Here is a 14,590-nt window from a genome sequence, read left to right as displayed (position 1 = left end):
AGGGACACAGTAAATAGAGTGCCAGGCCTGAAATCAGGAAGATGAATTGTCCCGAGTTCAAATCCAGCCTCAGATACTTCCTAATTGTGTGACTTTGGGTCATTCACTTAGTCCCATGTGCCTCAGTTCTTCATCTGTAAAATGAGTTGGGGAAGGAAATGGCAAACTACTCCAGTATCTTTACCAAGACAATCCTAAATGGGATCACGAAGAGTCAGATACAGCTGAAATGATTGAATAAAATAGCGACAATATGCCTTCTCTACTTTCATCTAAGCATTCAATAAAAACATTGAACAGAAGAGAGGAAATCCTCCAAATTGACAGAAATCTGTTCATCCTTACATCTATCTGGTCATTTGCTTACTTAAGAACCCATCTAGTTGTGCTACCATTCAATCTAAATGTTCTCCAGAAGGATTCCATGAGAGGCTTTATCAAATGCCTTATTGAAATTCAGGTATATCACTGACCTTGCCCTGAACTATTCAAGCTAATAACCCTGTAAAAAATGGAAATGGTTACCCTGACATGATTTATTCTTGATGAAACCAAACTGGATCATAATTATCACTGTGCCCTTTTTCCAAGGGCTCACAAGCAATTCCTTCAATAATGCACTCTAGAATTTTACCAGGAATTGAAGTCAAGTTTATGAGTCTCTAGTTTGAAAAATATTTCTTCCTATTTTTTTCAAAAAAGAAATGAGCACCCCAACATTGAAAACATTTACTCTTGGGCACCTAAGTACAGTGGATAGAGTGCTAGGCCTGGAGTCAAGAAGACCTTGGTTCAAATCTAGCCTCAGATACTTCTTAGCTGTGTGACCCTTGGAAAGCGACAACCCCATTTGCCTATCCCTTGCTGCTCTTCTGTCTTAGAACTGATACAAAAACAGAAGGTAAGAGGAAGGAGGGAAGGAAGGAGGGAAGGAAGGAAGGGAGGGAGGGAGGGAGGAAGGAAGGAAGGAAGGAAGGAAGGAAGGAAGGAAGGAAGGAACTTGTTTCCTACTCAATCTAGGTAGCGCAGTGGATAAAGCTCCAGGCCTGGAGTCAGGAGGACATGGATTCAAATCTGGTCTCAGAACTTCAGCTAGATATGTGTTTTTCTGGAGTGGTCATTGTGATAAGGAGAGCCATGAAGCTGAAGTAGGTTTCACAATCAAATCTAATCTAGCCAGCAAGCTTTTGGGAGCAACACTCCCAAAAGGAGTGAATGACAGACTCCTAGCTGTATGAACCTGGGCAAGTCACTTAATCCCAGCTGTCTAATCCTTACCTCTCTTCTGCCTTGACAGGAGATAGGGGTTTAAAAGAAGAAGGGGACAAAAAGATGCATTATCTTTCAAGTCTTTGTTGCCAACAGGAGGCATTTATACATTTATACAGTGCCTATTATGTGCCAAGTGCTTTGTAAATGGTAGATCATCTGATCCACAGAACAACCCTGGGAGATAGATGCTGTGATTATCCCCATTTTACAACTGAGGAAACTCAAGGAAATAGAAGTCAAATCCCTTGCTCGAAGATGCACAGCTAGTTAACTGTCTGAAGCTAAATCCAAACTGAAATCCTCCTGAATCCAGGCCCAGATTCTGTCCATGACACCATCTAGCTGTCTAATACTTCTCTGAGCTGGTTAGTGGTCGTCTCTTTCTTGGTCTCCCTGCCTCAAGTCTCTTGCCTCCTAACTATGCTATGTACATACCATTAACAAAGTAAATTTCTTTATTGTCAGGTATGATTCTATGAATTCCCTGTTCAAAAACTTTCCACTGTCTACTATTCTGCGCTGGACCTGACTCAGGATGCACTATGCTTCAGAGGTGACTATTACTGTTGCTGTTTCTGACTCTATTCCTCCCAAAGATTCTCTGCTATATCGGATAACCTATGCTTATTCTGGCATTAGTCACCCAGAATTATAAGCTTGTCCTCTTCTGGCACACCATTCACGAGATTCTCCAGGGCTTCATAGAACTTCTCTTTGACTTCATTTGAGTTCGTCATTGTGGGAACATATGAACTGATGATAGTGGCATGGCACTCTCCTGCAAGTCGTGATCACATACCATGAGCCTGTCATTCACTCCTTTTGGGAGACATACAAGCTTGTTGACTAGATTAGATTTGATTGTGAAATCTCTGCCAGCTTCACCACTCGAGGAAAACATAAAGCCAGCTCTAACTTTGGCAAACTGGCCTTCGTTTGCCTGCCTTGCTTTATTCAGGGTTGCTATTTGGACATAATACTTGCTGAGTTCTCTCAAAATAAAAGTTGTTTCTCTTTCAGATCTACTAGATTTCATATAGTCCATAAGTGCTCATACATTCCATATACCAATGGTGAGTGGAATCTTCTTTGCAAAAGTTTTTATACATTTTTGGGGTTTTGACTGCAAGGTAGCATCCCCATCTGCCACGGTAATCAGGCTAGGTTTAGGTGAAACCAACAATTTTTAAGGCACTTTTTCCAGCTCCTACTCACACCAGGAGTTGAGCAGTAAAGTCCTTTAAAAAAAAGGGTGTCTATTTAGGGTGTCAACTAGGTGGCTCAGAGGATTGAAAGTCATGCCTAGATACAAGAGGTTCAAATGTGACCTCAGACACTTCTTAGCTGTATGATCCGGGCCAAGTCACTTAACCCCCTTTCCCTAGCCCTTACTATTCTGCCTTGAAATCAATACACTTTATTGACTAAAAAAAGGCTACTCAGACACCTGGGAGCTGCTGAATCCCACTGCTGCTTCCAGTGAGAATACCCTATACCTCTGGCTGCCTGTGTGTGGAGTTATGACTACGTTGCCCATAGTATCCACACCTGCTGCTTCATCACTTGCCTGTCATCACAAGACTTTCAAGGTAGGAGTAAAAGAATAAGATTCTAAAACGTAAAATGATAAAATGGCATGGGAGACATATTTTGACTGGATCATAAATTAGATTTAAAGGAAGCAGAGTTGTACGAAGTTATCAGCCTCAGGCTCTCTTCCAGAGACATCAAAGTCTAGTGACAAGACAAAAGTCAAGATGAACAGTGATGGTTTGGGATGCAGTGGATGACCTTGGCTTCTTTGATGTCTGACCAAGCTCTAAATGCTCCAGAGCACCTGCTTCTGGCACCTTTATGGTTATTGGAATCTACCATTCTATCAGGACAAGCCTTCACACACTTGGGGTAAACACTCCCCTAACTCACTGATGGGTTTAAGGCCTGTTGCTTACCCTTAGCCTGGTTTAGCCCATGTGCCCAAATGGTTTACCAGGGTGTGGCCACTGTGCATTCCAGAGCTTCTTGAAGTCACAGATGAGAGCTGGGTGGCAGGTGGATACCAAAGAGGGATGAGCAGCCCTGACAAGAGCTCAGCAACCCCTTACACCAGAGGTACTAGTCTTCCCTAAACACTTCCTATACCCTAAAGCAAAAACACAGTAGAAAATACAACAGTTCTCTGAAGGAGTGACTGAGAAAAGTACCAAGGACTGAGTCCTGCATCTAAATAATCTAGTTCCATGTTCTGGGAGATACCAAAACTTTGCCATTCAGAGTGGATCCTTTGATGTAAAAAGGTGACTGATCAAGAAAAGCACCAGGGTGGTCAGGGCTATGGTGAAGATGCTGGCACTTCTGCAAAGACAGTCTGTCACAAACAAGACACAAACAAATGAGGGAGAATTGCCCTATACCACCACCCATTCATCCTCCAAGCCAGGATCCTCCTCCCGTGTAGGAAGAGAGACATGCAAAATCTTTGCTCCATGAGACACTTCAAGGGGACTGACTGCCCACCGTCTTCTGTAGAATCAAGTTGGACATTTTTTTACCTCTTCCTAGTTGCCAGAAAGTAAGTCCCCTCCCAACAATGCTACACATTGGTCTTTTAGCTCTCTCTGGAAAGGAATTATTCAAGGAAAACTGTTATTATACAAGCAGCAAAGTGATGAATCCGATACAGTGGACTTGCCTCTCACCATAGCATATGCCAGTGACCTTCTTCTACACACCACTGTCTGCTGCCACTGCTGAGGTCATATCTCTTACCACTATCCACAGCTGTTCTATTTCTCCAAACAATGTTTTTAAGGTCTGCATCTATTCCCAAATTCAGCTAGGTAAATGGGGTACAATTGGCATATTTGTCCATATTCCTAATTCTAGAAATGTCTCTGGGTTCCTGCAGAAAATTTAGCACTGTCCTTTCCAGTACATCCCCCCAGTAGTTTGCACCAAAGAATTATTACAAATCAATATACTAAAAAAATAGCCAGTTGGCCTCTCAAATTCCAAGGTTAAAAAAAAATGAAACTTAATCAGAAGATTACATGCAGACCTAGAGGGAGTTTCTGCTCAGGATTTGGCACTTGCTTTTTTATTTCAAATATAATCAATTGTGTTCTTAAAATGAATGTCTGCTTCATCGAGTTGCTCCTGGGTGCAATGTATAAAGTATTGGACTTAGAGTTGGGAAGACTCTGGGATGTGGTGATAAATGTTTAGCAATCAGTTCTGCAGGGGGGGGGGGGGCAGGAATGTATGCACAACACATTTTCAAGTTTAATCTGCATTAATGTTTTCTCCATCACCTTTTTAAGTCTAGAAATCAACAGAACAATAAATCAAGCTCTGGTTTATAGCATTTGCCAATTTCTAAGGTATAAATGCTCAAAGTGAAAATTTCCAAGGATGTTCCAGCACACTATAGAGACTTGATTTTGAATCCTACCTTAAAACACATATTAGCTGAGTGTCCCAAGGTAATTCGCTAAACCGCTCTCAATCTCAGGTTATTCATCTATAAAATGTAAATAACAATATCTACCTCATAAGGTTGTTGGGAGAATTAGATGAAATAACATGTGTAAAGCATTTTGTAACCCTTAAAACATTATATAATGCTATTTTTTCTTGCTTTTTAAAATTCTTTTCCCCTCTTCCTCTTACCACTCCACCCCTCCCCAAAAAAAGGCAAGTAATATTATTTGAGTGGTCCATATATTATCATACAATAGATATTTCCCTATTCATTATGTTGTGAAACAAGACACATATTGCTTTCACTAGAGAAAAATTGATGGAGAAAATGAAGTGAAGACTGGTATCTTTCAATCTGCATTCAGACTCCATCTATTCCTTCTATAACGGTGGATAGCTTTTTCATCATGAGTCCCTTGGAGTTGCCCTGGATCTTTGCCTTATTGGAAATAATTAAGTCATTCAGAGTTGGTCATCGTACATTAAATGCTATTATTATTTTATAAGCTAATCAATATGTACATAACTTTAAGTACTAACAGAATATAGTTGATGTACTCGTTTCACAAAAATAATTACCTACTCTGCCCACTATCTCTACATGCCTCTTTGGGGTATCATCCTTTGTGTCCTTCTTCCATTGTGACCTGAAAGCAACCAGGGATTCTTAAAGAACCAGCAAAATATGTACCCTGGCAGGTTCTACAATGCTAAAAAGACTTTGAATACACTGTCAGCAAAACACTGATTACTTTCCAAATAACAACCTAACCAGAGAGAGTTTGTCATCAAAATCCCTGTCCTTCAGAATGCCACTCAGTTCCCCACTTCTGGAATCTCAGAGGCTCAAGATAAGGGATGAGATAAAATAAGATAAGAGAGTCCTCTTGCTTTTCTTATCTGCAAAGACAGAATAGATTTCTAAATATTGAGTTACACCCAAGAACACATTAGCTTTTGGCACTCCAAATTTAAGCCCCTTGTTCAATGACCAATGTGTGAACATACTACCAGAGGAACTGAATCATATCTAATTTTACATTGTTGATATCAACTAGTCCAGAATCTAAAAGGAAGTTTCACCTAAAGGGAAAGAGGTAAATAAAGGAGTTAGAAGATCTAGTTTTATCATATGCCCAAAGGTAACAAAAAACTTCATCTCATGAAGCATTTGGTCATCTCATATTGTAGTACTATAAGTATTTCAAAAAGACTGATTAAAAGCTTAAGCATGGGACAGCTAAGTAGCTTGTTCATAGAGAGCCAGATCTAGAGACAGTAGGTCCTACATTCAAATTTGGCTTCAGACACTTCCTAGCTATGTGATCCTGGGCAAATCACTTTACCCCCATAGCCTAGCCCTTATCAGTCTTCTGCCTTAGGACCTTTACATAGTATTGATTCTAAGAAGATAAGGGTTTAAAAAAAAAGCTCATGCACATATCATTCTTCATTTTATTTCCTTCATGAATTTTTCTCTAGTATAAGTGATATGTCTTCTATCACAACATGATGAACATGGAAAAATGTATTGTATGATAGCACATAATAATAAATATTAGCTGATATCTTGGGGAGGGGAGAGAAGAGAGAGTAAGAAAGATAACAGAGTTCACAAAATGTCAGAAAACTACCATTAAAAGAGGTAAAAATAAAGAAAAATAAAAGGAAATAAAGTTTATATACTCATATCTCTTGCAAAGAATAAGGAGCTAGAGAAATTCTATAAAGAACACAGTAAGATTCTCCATGACAAATCAACATATCCTTTTGTATATAGACTTTTCATCTTAGGGCAATGGTAGGTCTAAAAAAGGATGGCAAAAATTAATTGGAAAATATGGGTCAGGACTAAGGAATAAGAGAGGTGAAAAACTGGTAGACTACACCAAAGCCTCTTGACTATATATCAGGAATGCTTTGAGGGAAAAAAAAATCATAGAGAGGCTCTTAACATAGCACTGATTCCATCAGACTTGATTAACAAGCTTCTTTACACACTTTTTTGTCTCTCTTACCTGCCCCTTACCTCTCATGATGAACTTAAAGATCCAATTGTGCTTAGTGTTTGTTGATTATGAAAAGCATCTGATTCAGCAAGACAAGTGTTACCTTATATATTCTTTTACAAGATATCTCCCATCTATATACCTCAAGATCATTCTGGATTCCTTTGAAGATCCAACAACCGAAAAAACCCTATTTAGTTACCTCTGGTAATAAACATTAAGAAAGCCATAAAAGAGGGATTGTATACTTGACCCAGTGCAGAATCTAGGTTGAGGAAATTTTTCTTGTGGTGGTTAAGGTCCTCCTGTTTGTAAATCACATCATAGGTGATGCATCAAACCCCTGGAAGCTATAGAACTCTGGGAAAAGATTTGTGAGTCATTCAAAGGAGTTGGTTGCTCACTGTGCTCCATCCACTACACCACCTATTCATGCATTTGAATGGACACCATATATAAAACTTGTCCAACAGTATGTAAGTTAAGTCAGACAGTACAGGTGGACAATGATCTGGGCCCCAGAGATGAAAAGAAAGAGGGAAGCAAACCAGAACACTCTCAAGAGATTGCAAAGTTTTTCTGACCTCTACTGACCTCAAGCTGCCCATGTAAAGAAAGGCCCTATTTTTTTTAATACTAGTATTTTTAACAATGTTGTTACATTGCAGTGAGATATAGAATACCACAGCATTTAAAAAACTAAAAATAACCATCACACAGAGAGCAAAAAAGAAATACATGGTGGGGGGGAGTAGGCTATAATATAAACAACAAGGAAGAACAAGAGTGAAAGTAATTGTCAAGAAACTGGATAACAGAAAAATGAAGATGGGCTACTTACATGGCAAAATCAAAGGACAGCCAGAGTGCTCCACTGGAAAATGTTGATGCCCACCCCCCCATAATAAAAGAGTGGGGAGGGGTCAGTTTGGGGCACATCAAGTTTGAGATGTCCAAGAGGTAGCTTGGGATGTGGGATGGAAGTTCAGAAAAATGAAGAGTAGACATTTATAGATCTAAGAGTCATCTGCATGATGAAAGATGGAAATGATGAAGAACTACAGAGATTAGAAGAGCTAGAGATTTCCAAATACATTCATTGGAGAGTCCCCAAACTCATTCTTATTTTTACTGATTGCCTGATAAGCTGTAAAGTGTGGACCTTGAAAGAATCTCTTGGAATATCAGGATGTTGTAGGATGGATGGATGGATGGATGGATGGATGGATGGATGAAAAAGCATTTAAGTGCTTTTTTGTTCAAAGCACTGTGCTAGTCTTGAGAATACAAATAGAAAAGCAAGACATTCCTTTCGCTCAAGAAAAACTGACATTCGAATAAAGGGATAGAAGAAGAAGATATTCTGTCAACACCTTCAATGGCAGAAAGAAGGTGAAAACAGAATAAGCAGGGAATCATATTTGCTCCTACAAACATCCCTGCTTTTATTTTCTTCCTTTTGGTGAGACTATATTTTCTCATATTGTGAACTATGTACTTGGCAAATGCTAGTTGATCTCAACATTCTGAGCAGCGAAGAGCTATCCAGGAAAGTAATCATAAAATCCCCTATGTCATACACTGGTTTCAGAAAGAGAATTCCCTCTTAAAGAAGAGGGAACTATCAAGGATAGTAGAATTGTTAAAATAGAAAAGTATCCTTGCAACCTCAAATAAGATCATATCACTAGAAGTATGAGCATGGATTTTATCCATGAGTATGCTTAGACACACTTATGACAACTTCAACATAAGAAAATTGGCATTATTCTCAGTGTAACAGTGTGTTGAAACATGCCCAGATTAGCTAAGATGGAAGGACCGCCTTCTGGGAGGGCGAAGATCACATTCACCTACAGCTCTGAATGCTATGAACTGACTGAATTGGGAGAAAGACTTCCTTACTCTCTTCACCTCTTTTACCCTGTGGCCCCTAGAATCAAGCTGGAGGTTGTGTTTTAGTTTGGTTTATTTATATTTTTAAGTTGTATGGATATTCAGGAAAGACTTATACCTCTGGTGTGAAGGCTTGCTGAGCCCTTTTCAGGGCTGCTTTCTCCCCTTTGTCTATCTACCAGCTTCCCCAACCCACACCTATGATTCCAAGAAATAGTACCATGTGCAGGAGTCAACCCCTGGCAAAGTGTATCAGAAGCAGAACAAACCAGGTAAAGAATAACTGACAGGTCTCAAGCCTATCAATGAGTTAAAGGGGACCTACCCCAAGCATGTGAAGAAGAAGCAGAATAGGCAAATGAGAGAAATGTTTCAACAACCATGAAGGCAGCTGCAGCAGGCACTGTGGAGTTCTTAGAGCTTGACTAGACATCAAAGAAGTCAAGGTCATCCACTGCAGCCAGAGCCTTCGCCAATCTTCTTTTTTTTATTTTTATTTTTTTACCAATTACTTCATCAATCTTCTTGATGTTTGTCTTGCCACTGGACTTTAATGACTGAAAAGAGAGTGAGGTCTGCAACTTTGGGCAACTCTGTCTCACAACTCCAATTTATGTTCAAGTCAAAAGACATCATCACTGATGTCATTTTGGTCCTCATCATTCTACAAAGGACAAAAACTACTACTTTTAGGTTCTCACTGCAGGTGATGGAATGAACAGTGGACCAAGAAGTCCACACCTCGGTAATCTGGGAGGCAGGATCCCAGACCAAATGAGCAGCCTACCAGGCCAATAGAAGCTGGTCCCCATCATCACTTGGAATTTAGGACTATGCTATATAGTAACTGACCTAAGATATAAACCTAATCTCTCTCCCTCACCAGGAAGCTGAAGAGGGATTATGACTATAGTTGTTGGGGAAGTTGTTTGTATGTTTGTTATTGCTATACCTCGGAAGTAAATATTTCTTTGTAAATGCTAATCTAAGTGTATACATTGAAATGGAAGACAGGGGATCCCTTACAATTAGAAGAGCACTAATGAAGTCAGTGGTAGAGAGCCTAAACACACTCAAATCCCCTTTAAAATATTGGAGAGCCATGAGGGAGGAGGGAAATCTAACATATCTTACCTTCAAGTATTAGGTTAGACACCTTTACAAAAAGAAATTCTATTGTCCTAGGAAAGGAGAAATGTAAACAGTAGAAGATGAATGCTGCAGAGATGCTATAAGACTGGCAGGTGTCAGACACTGAAAAACTGAAATGACTGCTAGAGATCCTCAGAAGGCCTACATTAAGAATGTTTTTGTTATTCAGTTGTTTCAGTTGCATCTGATTCTTCATGACCCCATTTGGGGTTTTCTCAGCAAAGATAGTTGAGTAGTTTGCCATCTCCTTCTCCAGCTCATTTTTACAGATGAGAAAACTAAGACAAACAGGGTTAAGTAACTTGCCCAGGGTTAAATCAAAAAGCTAATAAGTGTCTGAGATTTTAAATCAGATTTTAAATCAGAAAGATGGGTCTAGCTTGCTCTCTATCTACTGTATCATCTAGCTGCCCTGGCATTAAGAATAGAGTACACGAATACTTGAAAGTGTAAGACAATCATTTGGAAGCATAATGAATATTAAGGACATGGACATCAAATTCTCAACTTTAATCTGAGAAGAGGTTGAAAAAGTCCCAAACTACATAGAAAGGTTGGAAGAAGTTACTCTAGAAAGTGGTAAAAACAAACACAAAGATGTTAGAATGAATTAACCATGTTAGACTTGCTCAAATGAATAGGAGATCCTAGATAATGGACAGTCGTGTCATCCACATGTTTCAAAAACAGAAGTCAGTCAGCTCTGGGAGAGGTGAGGGAAAGAAAATGAATCATGGAAACATGGAAAAATATTTAAAAAGAAAAAAACAGAAGTCAATTCCCAATTACTCACAAATTATAAGAATTATCAGAGAAGAAAGGCAAATAGTCAAAGGTAATTATCAGAAGAAACAAAGGTTAGCCCAAAAGGCCCCCTTGCTATCAACCCAGATATTTAGATATTGGTAACCAGCGTTAAGGAAGAGCTAACCAAAAAAGGTCAGGCTGACCATCCTCCAAAATTCTATTCAAATCCCTACTCCTGGAATTGAAAAGGTTGAAGTTCAGGGACAAAGGAAGACAGGTCGAAGAACTCTACCAAGAAGGTCCTCTCGTTTTCTTAACTCTCTCCCTACCTCCATTAAAGAAAAATTGAAAAAAGAAAAGAAAAATAAAACTTTTATCATTTCTCTCTTTGATTTATTATACTCCTACCTGGAATTCTCCATGTAAATCTACAGAATTGAGCTTAGATATGTTTCTGCCTATGTCTCCCCCAGATGTGGATAACAGAGTGCTTCCCACAAGGTACTCAATGTACAAGATGGACATCAGGAAGGTAATGGCCTTCCCTCCCACAAAGGAACTCAATGTACAACATGAGCATTATTGGGGACAATGGCCTTCCTTCCCGCAAAGCTACTCAGTGTACAATATGGGCATCAGAGAGGTAATGGGCTTCCCTCCCACAAAGAAACTCAATGTGCAACATAAGGAACAGGAAGGTAATGGGCTTCCCTCCCACAAAGTACTCAGTGCCTAGTATAGGTATGGCACAGCTTTTTTCTTATCAATGTGGGCAGGAAAGGCATCTGTATATAGAGTGTACCCACTGTAGTAAGTGTACCTTATACCTAATTGATCAATTCAGCATTTATTAAGCATTTACTACATACCGGACACTGTGCTAAATGCCAGGGCCATTGGTATACTACAAGCTAAGGAGTAATGGACAAGTTTCAGGAGAAAGGGAAAACAGACTGGGCATAAAAGCCATTTTGTCCATTGCTCCATGCCTCTATTCTCACACACACACACACACCGTCCTAGACTCATTGGGCCAAGACCCAAAGTCACTAAAAAGTGTTACAGTAAGCAGCTGTTCTTGTCATTATATCTGAGTCATTTTATGAGCAAAACTTGAAGAACATGCCTTTACAAGCATTGAAAGCTCCATAAGTTTTAAAGGTACAGCCCATATCAATAGTGTATGGTGCCACATTTAGAATTTCCAAAAGAGGAATGGGTGTTAGAGAAGAGGTAAACGCAGCTGCTTTGGTAAGTCCCAATCCCACCAATGTTCTTGGAGTTTCCTTTTTCTGACCAGGAAAGGATCTGGAGTATGAGAGAATAGGAGGAACGATTTTAGAAGGTGTTAGACAGGCCCTGTCTCCCACCACAAGGACACACTTTGTTGTTGTTCAGTTGTTTCAGTTGTGTCTGATTCTTCATTAACCCATTGGGGGTTTTCTTGGCAAAGATATTAGAGTGGTTTGCCATTTCCTTCTCCAGTTCATTTTACAGATGAGAAAACTGAGGCAGACAGGATGATGGATTAAGTGGCTTGCCCAGGATCACACAATTAGTAAGTGTCTGAATCTATATTTAAATTCAGGTCCACCTGACTCCTAGCCCAATGCTCTGTCCACTGCACCATGTAACTGTTCCCTGCTTCCTCAACTATAGTTTATGAGAAAATAAAAGCCAGAGTTGACATTCAGGAATGCCCTAGAACATCAAGACTAACAAAACTTGAGCTGGGAGCATTACTGGTGAATCCTGAGATTTGGTTTCAGAAAATTCCCATTGTGCAAAGGACAGAAAAAAAAATACTTAAATAAAAAACTCAGCATTACTTTAGACAGTTTTCACTGCATGAGCAGCATATAGAATATTATTAATGTCACCTGTGTTTCAGGGATTTGGGCTTATCTGGGACTAAATGCAATCTCAGGGTTGATCCCAAAGGAAAAGCAATTTATTCTTCTTTAAAATATTTTTAATTAATAAGTACTTATTTTCTCTCCTTCCTCCCCTCAATAATTTTTTTAACTCCACTTGTATTTCTCCAGAAAAATCTCTAAAATACAATTTGGTGGTTTTTCTGGCTAGATGTTCCCAGATGTGAATTACAGGATTCCTTCCCACAGGTACTCAATGTACAACATAGGAATCAGGAGAGTAATGGGCTTCCCCTCCAAAAAATGTACTCAGTGTACAATATGGGTATTCAGTGTGATATGTTTTTTTACTTTAACCTATCACAGAAAATATACGACACATGAATACATACAGATAACATTTATGGCAGCTCTTTTTATGGTGAACAAGAATTGGAAACTGAGGGAATGTTCATCAATAGGAGAATGGCTGAACAAGTTATGGTATTTGTATATGATGAAGTACTACTATGCCATAAGTGATAAAGTGGATAGTTTCAAGAGGATAAGCAGCTTTGAAAGTCCTAGGAACACTGATCAACACAATGACCAAACACAGTTCCAGAGGACTCAAGATAAAACATGCTACCTACCACAGGGAGATGAGTTCAGAGTTCAAATCAAGATATATCTTCCTGACTTCCGCCGGTTAAGATGGCGGCAGAGTAAGGAGCAGCTGCTCGATCTCTCCTGACCGAACCACACAGAACCCCTCAAGGGGAAATAAAAACGAGTCCAGAGGAACGAAGGAACCCCACAACAGGGCACAGCATTGAAGGTACGCAGAATCGGGGCATTTCCACACTTTAAAGGGGTGAAACAGTTCACACTAAAACACGAGAGGAAGAAGCCCCTCCCCCACCCCCCACACCGCACAAGCTGGTAAACAGGACTGGGGCAACCAGACAATCACTGGCAGCCCCTGAGCCCGTACCTGTGCGCTGCAAGACGAGGGACCCCAGGTGGCTGGGACTCTCCCTGAGCGCCCACGTGGGTGAAGGCACCGCCTCCAGCCAGGACAAAGGCCCCTAAAACTCGGCCTTTCCCAAGCTCTGAAGGCATCGCCTCAGGTGCGAATAAAGATCTCCAGCCCACGGACTTTCACTACCTTCTGCGGGGGTGAAGGCAGGGCCCTAAGAGCATCAGCGCAGGCAAAGGCAGTGCCCTAGGCTTGAATAACGATCTCCAGCCCAGGCTTGGACCTCCAGTGAGGACCCGGTGCAGACCTGAGCGTGGCTGTGGAAGCAGCCCCAAAGACTGCTGAAGGAACCTCGGGCAGAGGGGCAGACTGGGAACTGACAGGAGGCCTGACCCCGAGGACAAGGAGACCGGAGCCCCCCCCCCCCAAGCTTGCAAGGCCCAGGCAGACCCGGAGTGCAAAGACAAAGCGGAAAAGGGGCGGGGCTAACAATGGCCAGCAATAAGGAAGTCCAGAAGAAAAAGACCATCAAGAGAAACGCTGGAACACTGGACAACTTCTACACAGAGAAAATCCAGACAACAGAGGAGGGAAAACAAAAATCCAAACCTCCCCAAAAAAATGAAAGCTGGTCACAAGTTATGGAAGAGTTTAAAAATGAAATGCTGAGGAAGATGGAAGAAATCTGGCAAGAAAATAACAGTTTAAAAGGCAGAATTTCGCAATTGGAAAGTGAGACAAGACAACTGAAGACCAAAAATGACCAGATTGAAAAGGAAAACCAAAACATTAGAGCCGAAAACCAGTCCTTAAAGGCTAGAATCGAACATTTAGAAACCAATGATCTCTCAAGACAACAAGAACAAATAAAACAAAGTCAAAAGACTGATAAAATAGAAGGAAACATGAAATATCTCAAGGAGAGAGTGACAGACCAAGAAAACCGGTCTAGAAGAGATAACTTGAGAATCATTGGTATTCCAGAAAAGGCAGAAATTAATAAAAACATGGACTCCATACTCAAAGAAATTATTCAGCAAAATTGCCCTGAAGTTCTACAACAAGAGGGCAATATAGACATTGAAAGGATCCATAGAACACCCTCTAAACTGGACCCAGAAAAGTCAACACCCAGAAATATAATAGCGAAATTGAAGAGCTTTCGAGTCAAAGAAAAAATCTTACAAGAAGCCAGAAAGAGA

The sequence above is a fragment of the Gracilinanus agilis genome, chromosome 1 (assembly GCF_016433145.1).
Source record: "Gracilinanus agilis isolate LMUSP501 chromosome 1, AgileGrace, whole genome shotgun sequence".
Lineage (NCBI taxonomy): Eukaryota > Metazoa > Chordata > Mammalia > Didelphimorphia > Didelphidae > Gracilinanus > Gracilinanus agilis.
The sequence above is the reverse complement of the archived record's forward strand: the minus strand, read 5'-3'. Positions refer to the sequence as shown.